Consider the following 11743-nt stretch of genomic DNA (forward strand, 5'->3'; position numbering starts at 1 on the left):
CATCACTGAAGCTATAAGACATGTCATCCATTATTAACTTTGATGGCATTAAAAAAGATAAATTAGATCTTTTAGGAAGAAATGAGATCTCACAAAAGTTGCCCTTCTAAGTGGACATGGTCTCAATTTTCTCTGAGTTTCATCACATGTATTTGTTAGAGTTTATTCTGGTTTCACTCAGATTTTATTGATTGTTTAGTAAACATTAATTGATGATAGAGCCTTCTTAATATGAACAGATAATAGATAATCAATGTGTAATGCAGTTTAAGTGATAAAATACCTTTGCCAGGAATATAAAATCTGCCATAAGGACTAGAAATGCCTTATTTAAGATACTAAAATTTACAATGAACAGTTTGGAAGGTAAACCTATCTCTTCGATGCACAAAAAGTTAAATTTACTTTTAAGACAACAGTACTAGATAGGAACATATACAGAAAACATACTACTTCTAAGGCACATTTAAAGTATAAATATACACATCTAGGAATAAACTAGCATCCTTTGAGCTCCTGTAGTTTGTGCTAGGACAAAGGTAAAAGGCAATAATAATAAATCCAAAATAACATCTGAAATTTGAGCTCAATAGTTGATTACAGAGGGAATATGTTCTTACCTTGGCTTTTGCAAAAGTCCTTATTCTTACTATTATTTACTTCTCCAACCTAAAACAGTCTTTTGTTTCATAGCCAGAATCTTATTTTTCTAATATTGCCCACTCATGGCTCTAGTATCTGCTGCAACACAAGATGTGTTGGGAAAAAAATGACTTAGGCAAGCTTTTAATACCTCAAATTGGACCCGCCCTTTTATCCCACAATCCTTTTTGTGTGTCTCATTATTGATCGGACATATGCTGTTTTTTGAAGCCTGGGAATTACCAGGGCACTGTTTTATTTGACTGTTTATCTCTTTAGCAAAACTGTTGCCATCTCTGACCTTTCAAAAATGTTTATGACAAGGTGTTTGCTGTTAATTGCACGCAGGAAGGAGTGAAAAGCCTCCTGGTCCGATCTTGTATTTACCAGAAGATAAGATTTTCTTACAAAATCAGTCTTAGAAGAGGCAGATTTGGGTTGTTGTTTTTACTTTTTTACATAGTAATATTGCTCAAGAAAATTACTATTTTCTAATTAGCAGATCACTTGATAGGATAAGTAAAGATCTAGCTTTACAGAAAGTATGCAATAGCTCTACTGGCCTAGATCTGTTTTCAGACCTAGTGGAAATGCAGGAATAGAAATATAGAATCACAGGCTGGAAAGGACCGGAAAGACCATCTAATTATATCCATTTTATTTTGTAGATTGCCAAAAAAATGTAGAGAAGTTAAGGCACTTGTCTTCTGTTCCTTAATCTATAGGGACCACTTCAAAGTTTGTTGACCACCTGTCTAGTATTTTATTAGTGTCAGTGAGATGCAAAGCTCTACGCAGATGCAGGTAATTGCTCTGGCTTGGGTTGCCTTTGTAGAGACGACAGGTTGCTACAAGTCCTGTGGACAGGCAAATTTTTTAAGTTACTTTCAGAACAGGGAGACCTTCTATATTCTCATAAGGCCCCACTTGATTGGTCCTGCTCAGCACTTCACCTTCATTTCTTGCCCCCTCTCCATCACCCACACTGCCCCACCATACCGCCCTTTCTTCTGTTCCCAGGACCCTCTCATGTTCTTTCCCACCGTGGCTTTTTTTTTTTTTTTTCTTCAGCCTGGAATGATCTTCCTCCCCATCTTTCCTCACCTGGTCTCTAATCATCATTTAGGTTTCAGCTCAAATGCCACTTCTTCAGGTAGGCTTTTCTTTACCACCCAGGGTAAGTATGATGAGAATAGTAATAGAAGTGTGAACTAGCTGCCAATTCTGAGCCCTTAGTTAATGCCCACTCCATTGTCATATGCATTTACTGAAAGTGTTTCCTCATTCATTTAATCCTCAGAACAGCTGTGTGAAGCATGCTTATTTGGTAGTTGAAATGATCCTGTTCTTTTTTTTTTTTTTTCTCACTTCTTACCTGTCTTCCCCTCTGCCCCATTAGACTCTGAGTTGCATGAGAACTAGGACCTCATTCTCTCATTCCTGCTGTTTTCACCAGATCTAGGATAATGCTGGGATCTAGGGGCTTCTTGATAAATACTGCATGAGTGAATGAATGAATTTGAGGAAAGGCCACCAGACAGTGAGAATGGAATAGGCTGTGGGGGGGTTGACCTCCTAGTGAATGTGTGTGAGGGGTCTCCCAAAAGCAGAAGCCAGACTGATGAGAGTGGGGATAAGTGAGCGGGTGCATCAAAAGTGGGCTCGGTGTTCAAGGACGTTCGTTGGCAGAAAGGGGAGTGGAATGCTAAATGGCAGTAGTGGTTTTATGCTTTTGTTAAGAAATAGGAGCCTTCCACACTTGCAACTGAAGACTGTCCCCTCACTGCTCTTTAATGATTATAGATACATGAAGACCGGTCTCTGTCTCATTTGCCCAACAATGGGACCTGCTGAAAAACTGAAATAATGGCTTGACCACAGAGTTACTGTCCATCTTCATGCCTTTCACCCCTGAGTATGATCCTGGGCAGTCATTTGTCAGGAACATCCTTGGGGCAGACCTTCCCTCGTCTCTCTCTGTGCAGTCAGGAAGTCTAGAAGACACCAGTAATGTGCCTTTGAATCCCAGCAGACACGTAATTCCTCCTTTTCTGCACACTCTGAATCTATAATGCCAAGAGCATTACAATTACTTCTTTTCCTTGAATTTTTACACCGGGACCACAGAATAGCAAGTGCTGACATGAGTGGCTCTGAACCATTCCCACATTGGTCTGTGCCCTGCATGGCCAACCAGAAATGTTTCCATTACATTGTTCTTGTTCCTAATGTGTGCAATAAGTAGCCCCTCATCCCTTCCACAGCACTTACTGCCATCAAAAGGAGGGCAGTGCCAGGAATATCACACGTGAAAGCTATCCCCTTTAAAGGTGGTTTGGGGGTAGTAGTCCTTCTGGTTTCTCTAATGGGGCGCTGATATGAAATCATGAAACCTCAGTGGGAAGGGACATTTTGTTTTTGTGAAGACTATTATGACACCAGATACTGCTACTATTTCAGGGAAAAAAGTATTGTTCTTCTTTTAACTATAGCAAAACATGTCTCTTTCTCAGCATCTATTACAAATAAAGATTCTCTGTGGAATTCTTTGTGTGTGCTCTCTGGTTAGTAATTTTAAAAGGTTAATAATTCAAATGGAGCCAGTGTTATAAATCAGACAACATTAAGGTTAAAGTGCAAATGTGGCTCATGACACAATCTGGCCCAGAGTTTCTTAAATGAGGTGCTCCAGGCACTCAGGGATCAACAAGTCTTCTTCATGAGCCCCTTTTCCAGGCCTTGCAGGATGGTATGTGTGTGGGGGGGCATTCTTGGTCCTGGGTCACAACTTATAGTAGCACCTGCAAGCTACTATGACATCCAGAAACACCCTCGCACCTTGCAAAAGACCTATGGGCATTGGTAATATGTGCTTTGGCCATGACTTGGCTCAGGATTCTTTCACACAAATGCCAGTGGTGCCGGAGGCTAAGATAACATGAACGTGTTAATCTGGCCCCACGTAAGACAATAGGGAGTGGTGTGTCCTGTGATCGCTGGAGAAATGTGCATGGTTTGCTCAGAGGTGTTCAAAATGAAAGTTTAATAGTCGTTAACTTTTTGCAACTTTCTTAATGTGTCTAGCTCCACCCTCCCGCCTCCAGCCTCTGCTTTTCCATCTGCCCCCTCTTCCATCACACTGACCTAAGGTCTACCCACTACACTGTGCTATATAAAGTGAATTCATGGCATTTTTCTCTTGTGAGCCGTGAACTCTTTGAGGGCTCTTGTCTTAGTTTGGCCCTATATCTCTAGCACCTAATGTTGTATTTGGCACATAGTAGGCTGCCTTAAATACTAGTTGGGTGGGTGGGTGGATGAATGAAAATTATTCTAGGTCTTTAAGATCTGAATTGATGACGGATATTCATATTTTAGTTTCCCCTTAGTCCTCATCTGCTGTGATTCCAAGGAGGCGTCTCTGGGTTTCCTATAAGTTGTCTCCTGGCACATGGACAAGGGTTTATTTTCATGTCCCCGTGTCTGCTCTGTTTGTTCAGGAGTGCACTGGTTTTGCTGCACAACTGGAATAATTGAAGCCCGAGATGGTAAAAGCTCGTCTCCTGAGCTCTCATTGCAGTGCTTTGCCCAGGATCACATTTTGCTTCCTCAGATGTGTGAGGGTTCAGCGGCTTGTGATTCTTCCTACTAGCAACGTGTTCAGTTTCTTGCTGCAGTGCATGGCAGGGGAGTAGGGCTCGCCTCTGTTCCAAACAAATCCGGTCCGGTTGGTGTTGGGTGGTGATTTCAGTGGAGATAAAAACTCCTTCCATTCCAAATCAAGACTTTCCAGAGCATCTTCTAGATTCCCCTTCCTTCCTACCTTCCTTCTTTTTCTCCCTCTCTCTCCCTTCGCTCCTCCCTCTCTCAGAATTCTAACCTCTTTCTCTGGGTTGGATCTATATGAGAGATCAATTTTGCTGAATGTCCACCCTCTTCCTGCCATCTTATTTGGCTACAGAGCCCCTACACAGAGCAAGAAATATATCAAAGCTAACATAGTAAACTTCTTTCCTGTCCCCAGGAGCTTAAGCAGGATTTTATGTAGAAAATCTTTTCACTAGTGGATTAAAGATTCCTAGATCCTTACAACATACCTCCTCTTGTTTCTATTCATGTTATTATTTCCTGGCGATGTTTTTAAATATCAAGAAATACTGTTAATTCAGATACTTCTTTCTCCTCATATGTATGCAGTTTGGGGTTTGGTTGTTGTTTTATTTTATTTTATATTTTTTAAAGAAAGCACACACTTGACCAGCTGTTTGGTTTCCCACAGCCCACATGCACATGCCCAGGGTGTTCCCCTGTGATTTTCAAGGCCTGGCTCTCTTCTGATAAGGTCAGCAGCGCACACAGTTTATCCACATCTGCTGTGTTCCTCGAGGTCAATCAAAGTATTCTTCCTTCTGGGGCTAATGGGGATCTCCCAGAGAGACACAATTATTGCACTCGAAAAATCTATTGATCTACATTGTATGGTTCACCTGGTATTTGGGGCCCAGGGATATTCTTTGAAACAGAGAGATCCATTCAGGGGATCCAGAAAAAGAATACACTAGCAAATACACTCATGCTATACACTTGCCAGTATTTGCTGCTACTGCTGTTAGAATGGCAGAGGGCTGAGTTCATTTGCCTCAAAATGCCAACAATGTAGGTCATCTACCATTATTGACTTCATTGGTTGGAATTTAAGTTTATGAGAATAGTTGTCAGGCACAGTCACAGATCAGAAAACAATCATTGGAATCATGAATGTTTTTGTTGATGTGATGTCCCATTTCCCTTTTTCTTTGCTGAAATTTGAGACACCTTTTTATATCTCCTAATGCTGCTCTGGATAGAAATATGAGAAGCAGAGGACTGTGTATTGCAGAAAGCAAGAGCATTGGGCTGCGAGCCTTTACATTTCACTACTTACATAGCCCATGTTAAAATTTTCAAAAGAAATTTGGAACCAGAACAACATTCTCTGTGCTGCCATCCAGATCCAAGAATTGAATGAATAATTAAAAACCTTCAATAAACTATCCAGCCTTTGGCTTTTTGTTTCAATATATTTTTGTTGCAAAATATATTCTCTTCCCCACCTCCCACCCCCCAACGCAAGCAACTTAACCAGTCTCTTATCCTCCTTTTGGAATTGGAAGACCTCAAACTATATGCCAGCCTCAGCCTTTATCAGCTGCGAGTCCCTTTACTCTGGGTTTATACCTGTCTGCTATGAAAGGTACTGTCTCATAGTTACATTGTGAAAATTAAATAATTCACAAGTTACTAGTATGCTATCTGGCACACAGGAGGCTCTTAAAGCATTGGTCTAAATTGTATCTTTACATTCTGGAGAGTCCAATGAGCAATGAAATGACCTAAATGCTGAAGATACTGAGTAAGTCTCAGGGTGATACCATTGAAGTTTTGTAGGAAAATCCTTGATATGAACTTTTGTTCCTTATGAAGACATTTTCTGAGGGCTTAAGTGGAAAATTTAAAGTTATTATTAAAGAACTAAAGAACTGGTATAGAACTAAAGACATTTTCTGTGTTGGGGCATTTATTCACTGCTCTTACACTCTTTTGTCTATGGAGAAGTCAGTAGAATGTTCATTGATTGGTAGCCACAATTTTGCCATCTATGAAATGGGGTTAGTAATTATGACAACCTCATAGGATTTGGTGAGGATTAAATGAGATAAAGTATGGAGTGAGCTTTGCATACCATACTGCCACATAGTAAGTGTTTAGTAAATATTTGATTGATATTATTACCAGAATTAATAAAGAGCCTACCACAGAGATTGCTGCATTTCCATACAGAGGGTGAAAAGTATGGAATAATTATCTCTGAGCTCATTTTAGCTAAAAATATACACTTTTCCAATTTTGATAAATTGAATAGTCACCAGAGTAGTGTTGAAGGCTCCATTTTTTGAATTTGGATAATTCTAAATGACATCTCTCAATATGGAAGTCTATAGTTTTAAATCTCAGAATGTTGAAAAGCCCCAAGACAACTACCAAGTAGCATCTAGCTGTTTCTCCCTTTCAGATGGGTGTCATTTATTTATTGACTTATTTATTTAAAAAGATTTTATTTATTCATGAGAGATACACAGAGAGGCAGAGACATAAGCAGAGGGAGAAGCAGGTTCCCCATGGGGAGCCTGATGTGGGGACTCAATCCAGGGACCCCGGGATCACAACGAGCCAAAGGCAGGTGCTCAACCACTGAGCCACCAAGGTGCCCCTAGATGGGTGTCATTTAATGATAACTCATCCTTTCCACTTGCAGAGATCCTCAGATGTTTGAGAAGTTCTTGTTTTTTTTTTTTTCCTAGAAATTTAATAAGAAACAAATGAAAAAAAAACCAATCTGTATGAATTTTTTTTCTGTTGATTAGAGAACATGATGGCTTTGGTTGTTTGCAAGGCAAAAGTGCTGATGCAGGAAGGCCTAATTGATTAGAACAATATATGGGCTTGTTTAATGCTTTAGGTCAAATCCTTGGGAAATTTACATTCCTTATGCAAAATTAAATGTGTTGCAAGCATCTTTCTTCTCAAATGCGATTTTTTTTTCTTTTGTTCATTTGGCTCCAAGTTTGACTTGTGGGGATGAATCATGGTATCATTGATATAATAGATTCAGATACTGTTCATAGACAGCAATTAAGTTCTATTACTCTCCCTGCTATTTTTGTATTTTGTTACAGTCTCCTTTTGCCGTTTGAACAACTCAGCGTTTCTCATTCTCCCATTTTGGTCGTCTGCAGATTGTGGTTTGGTCCTCTTATAGAAGAGGGTTTTGGTTTATTGTTTTCCTCTGAGTGTGCTTGAGCTCCCTGGTAGATGGGGAATATGGTTATGCCCAAACTCTTCTTACTGTATCAGGCCCTGAGAGGAGTTAGAGGTGCCTTCACATAAAGTGGCAGGTTTCTCATTGCTACTGCTCTTCCTTACGGTTGTGGGTCTTTGTAGGTGACTCCACTGGGTGGGGATATTTACATGTGACTGGGTGACTGGCAGGCCCTTTGTTCCCTCTTTCAGTTCTGTCACTCTCAGAATCTATGCTAGTTCATTGTTGATGGACCCTTTCTGATCTAGAATTGATTGGATATGACAAGTAGATAGATGTAAGGACAAGGGAAAGGGGGAAGTTGAAAATAACTCTTAGGCTTATAGATTGGGCTACTGAGTCGATGGGGCTTGCAATAATACTAAGAATGAGGAAGTAGGTTGGTTGGAAAAATAAGTTCAATTTTGGATATGAGTTTGCTCTGTCTTCTGATCATCTTTTTTTTTTTTTTTTTTTTCCTGATCATCTTTTAGATGGAGATGCATCAGCCGGCCGTTTAGAAAGAAGATCTATAGTTCGGTAGCAGTAAGGCATTAGAGGACCACTGCTTAAAGGGGTCATCTGTGCCTTAAAGTTATTTTATTTTTAAAAGTGAGTACATTGTTTAATTACAATGAAATCAGCCGTAGTTGCATGGAATTGTGGGCATCCTCTTCCAAAAGAGTTCCCTCTCAAATATCTATTCTAACTGACAGAAGCTGATAGCCACAATCTCCTTTTGTCTTTTATCACGGCAAATTTCGAATATATATGAAAGAGAGAGAATCATGTAAAGAACCCCCACTTAAACATCACCTGACTTTTTACCAATTTTCAACTCATGCCCAAACTTATAATGCCTGAAACACTCTACCCACTTCTCTTCTTTTCCAGAATTATTTTGAAACAAATCTGAGACATTATATGTGCTATAACCCTTAAATGTTTTAGTGTGTTCTCTCTAAATGATAAAAATATATTAAAAAACCAAGCATAATATCATTATTGCCTCTAAAAATTAACACCAATTCCTTAACATTATATAATATACAAGAGTGTTTAAATTTCTTTCTCATAATTTTTAAAAAATTATAATTTATTGAAATTAGTATGAAATGAGGTTCATACATTGTAATTTGTTGCTATGTCTTAAAGTTTCTTTTAATGTATGGATTTCCCTTTCCCTTACTCCTTTATTTCTTCCAATGTATTTGTTGAAAAAAACAGAATATAGTTTGTTTAAGAATTTCAGCACCTTAATACATTAAGCTCTCAAAAACTACTGGTGCTTTTGAATAAGCCAATGTCTCAGAATTTCAAAGAGCAGGAGTCAAGGAAATCCATTCCTAAGCCCAACATTGGGCTTCTACAATTGTGTGGCAGTAGGGAGGTGCCAGCTGCTGGGGGAGGTTTTCCACCTGCGAAGTAGTGTGTGTGGACCAGACACCGTTCACATGCAGGGCTAGGGTGGGTCATCCCACTGTAGTTTGGGTGACTCCCCTCAACATTTTTCACTCATTAAGATTAAATGCAACACAATATATTAACATTGATTGAACTGTAGTGTTGTCATCCCAATCACCATCAGTATACATTTATGAAGCTTTTCTGACTTTTGGATGCTCAGATATGTCGCTATCCTGGGTTACTGTTGAGGTCTTTAGTTGTGAAGGTTTTGAGAGTGATCTTCTCTGAAAATCTCACTCTCTTACCTCAAGAAAGGGCAGCTAAGCAGATACAAGCAGATACATTGGTATGGGTTGTGGTGTTAACAGTATTTTTAGGAATAACTTTTAAAAGCCACTTTTATATTGTTGTCCTTATCATTTGTGTCCTCATCTTTAGGTTAGGGGCCTGACTTTGGGCTTTTACACTTTGTAAGACTTTCTCTCATTTCTTTGGTTGAAAACAGGCAAAAACAAATCCCATAGAGTCAGAGGTGATTACTGACTGGATTATGGGCTCTTCAAATAGCCAAAGAGCCTGGAAATTGGCACACTGCAGTGAATTCTTAAGCACGTTCCAGAGTAACAGAAGGGTGCTGAAGGAATTTGGCAATGCTACCCCTGAAAGTCTTTTTTGAAAATGTGCAGGGGTAGACTTTAGGAAATCCTCTTGGGGTCTCCTTTCTTTGGCAGCTAAATGTAATAATGTTCTCATTGTACAGATGGAGAACTGAACCGTAGAGAACTTCACAGAGGGCTCCAGTGACCTGGCCAGTGTCACACCACACAGAAGTATCAGAGGAAGGTGAAGGCAACGCTGGCATATTGATACACGGCTCTGATCAACACCTCATTCTGCTCCCCATAAAATGCCGTTGTCAGGAAAAGAAGAACATACGCTTCCCTCACTCTCTCTAGTTATTTAGACTCCTGAAGGGTTGTGCACCTGCAACATTTCAGGACTTTATTCTTCTGGTTCCATTTCAAGCCCAGCCAGAGAGACAACAGTGGACATTGGTAAAGAACTCGGCCACTGGAGTCGCACAGTCCTGGGTTAGGTCTGCTCTGCACCCACCAGTTTTATGACCTTGGGCAAGACACTTAATGTCTCCAATCCTCGGTTTCCTTATCTGTAAAGCGGGGAAAATTGTATCTACTTGATTTTGTTGTCAGGGTTAAAATAGGTGATAATCTCTCTAAAGCACACAGCATGGAGCTGGACACATTGATGCCTAGAAACGTTGGCTGCAGTGATTGTCACCAGCTCACCATTCCAGAGTGTGAAATGAGTGCTTCTTCATATCTCACTTGGCTCATTTGTGCCTCGTGATATTCAACATGCTCACAGACATCTCCAGCCATTTTTATCTACTTTTTTTCTTTCTACAGTTTCAGCTGTTGCTAACATTATGCACAGTGGAAAGAAAGCAAAGCTTCTTAGCTTTGTCTTTTTACCATGTATTTCTTCTATCTTCTCTGCCCTTCTTTAGAGATGCTCTGGCATGGAAGGGTGCTCATGCTCACTTCTGGGCCTTTTGCCCAGTTAAACCCCCAGACCCTCTTTCCTCCTTTTCAAGCAATTAGAATTCATCCTTAGATGTCTTTCATCTAGAGGATGTAGTTCCCTTGTCTGTAGGTTGGATCTAGCCTCAGACTTCTTTCCTTTGGCCAGCACAGTGCTTACTTTTTTTTTTTTTTTTTAAAGCATTAGTTACTAAGTTCTAGCAGTAGGGAAATTTCATATAAAAGCCAAGAAATGGTATGTGTCCTGGGGCCCCCTCTTCCTAGCGGCCATCAGCAGATGCATAGCCGCAGTCCTCTTCAGACAGCTCGGTGCTGCTTAAGTTTGCCAGAGTGTCTACCATTCTCTGGTCCGCCTTGTTATTTGCCTTCCTCTTGATGCCAGAGTCTCTTGCTTTTGTAACTGAACAAATTTAAATCCTCAACAGGTAGTAATGGGTGGACTGGCTTCATGAAATACATGACTTTCCAATGTTTTCCATGTATTCAACATCAATACCTATGAACTACCTTTTTCATGCTGAATTAAGATGATGAACAAACATTTCAAGCTGATGTGCAGGGGTCTTACCTGCCAGATGAGACTTGGGAATATCAGTGTCTCTACCCACATCAGTATTTGAGGGGTTATATGAATATTTGTGTGACTCTTACTTCTTCTATAAAAAATGTTATAAAAATTGGGGCTCCTGAGTGGCTCAGTTAAGTGTCCGATTCTTTTTTTTTTTTAATTTTTATTTATTTATGATAGTCACACAGAGAGAGAGAAAGAGGCAGAGACATAGGCAGAGGGAGAAGCAGGCTCCATGCACCGGGAGCCCGACATGGGATTCGGTCCCGGGTCTCCAGGATCGCGCCCTGGGCCAAAGGCAGGCGCTAAACCACTGCGCCACCCAGGGATCCCAAGTGTCCGATTCTTGATTTCAGCTCAGGGGAATCTACTTGTCACCCTCCCTCTGCTCCTCCCCCTATCCTATCCAGCTTTTGCGTTCCCTCTCTCTCTCTCTCTCTCTCTAAAATAAATTAATAAATAAGTAATATCTTATAAAATCTTACAAAAATTAATGGAGATGATAAAAGTGCTAATGTCAGTGTTAGAAAGCTTGAAATCATTGGTGCACTACTTGTTAGGCTTATTCAGCCCTCATTGAGGTTTCAGCTGGAAACTTAAAGAGAATGTGTCATATGTAAAAAAGATATCATCAAAAACCAGGTCTGTAAGAAGAGGAATGTTTTCTAATATATTAGCTCTCTGAGAATGAAACTGCTCTTACAGCATATAAGTCACGTTCTGGTT

General features: G+C 40.1%; 2 long non-coding RNA genes across 3 annotated transcripts in view; one reads left to right on the forward strand and one right to left on the reverse strand.

The window, feature by feature from the left end:
• The window catches only part of LOC140600261 (uncharacterized), a 38952-nt gene extending 38174 nt beyond the window's left edge, over positions 1-778 (reverse strand). The window contains exon 1 of one of the 2 annotated variants that reach the window (XR_012003476.1): positions 621-778. This is a non-coding gene — a long non-coding RNA (uncharacterized lncRNA). The remainder of the gene's footprint in view (positions 1-620) is intronic. The other variant, XR_012003477.1, reaches the window with a different exon arrangement.
• LOC140600267 (uncharacterized) overlaps positions 1-11233 on the forward strand; it is an 87742-nt gene extending 76509 nt beyond the window's left edge. Inside the window, exons 3-4 of the long non-coding RNA XR_012003487.1 lie at positions 7975-8092; positions 9648-11233. This is a non-coding gene — a long non-coding RNA (uncharacterized lncRNA). The remainder of the gene's footprint in view (positions 1-7974; positions 8093-9647) is intronic.
• Positions 11234-11743: the final 510 nt, after the last annotated feature.

The sequence above is a fragment of the Canis lupus genome, chromosome 11 (assembly GCF_048164855.1).
Source record: "Canis lupus baileyi chromosome 11, mCanLup2.hap1, whole genome shotgun sequence".
NCBI classification, from domain to species: domain Eukaryota; kingdom Metazoa; phylum Chordata; class Mammalia; order Carnivora; family Canidae; genus Canis; species Canis lupus.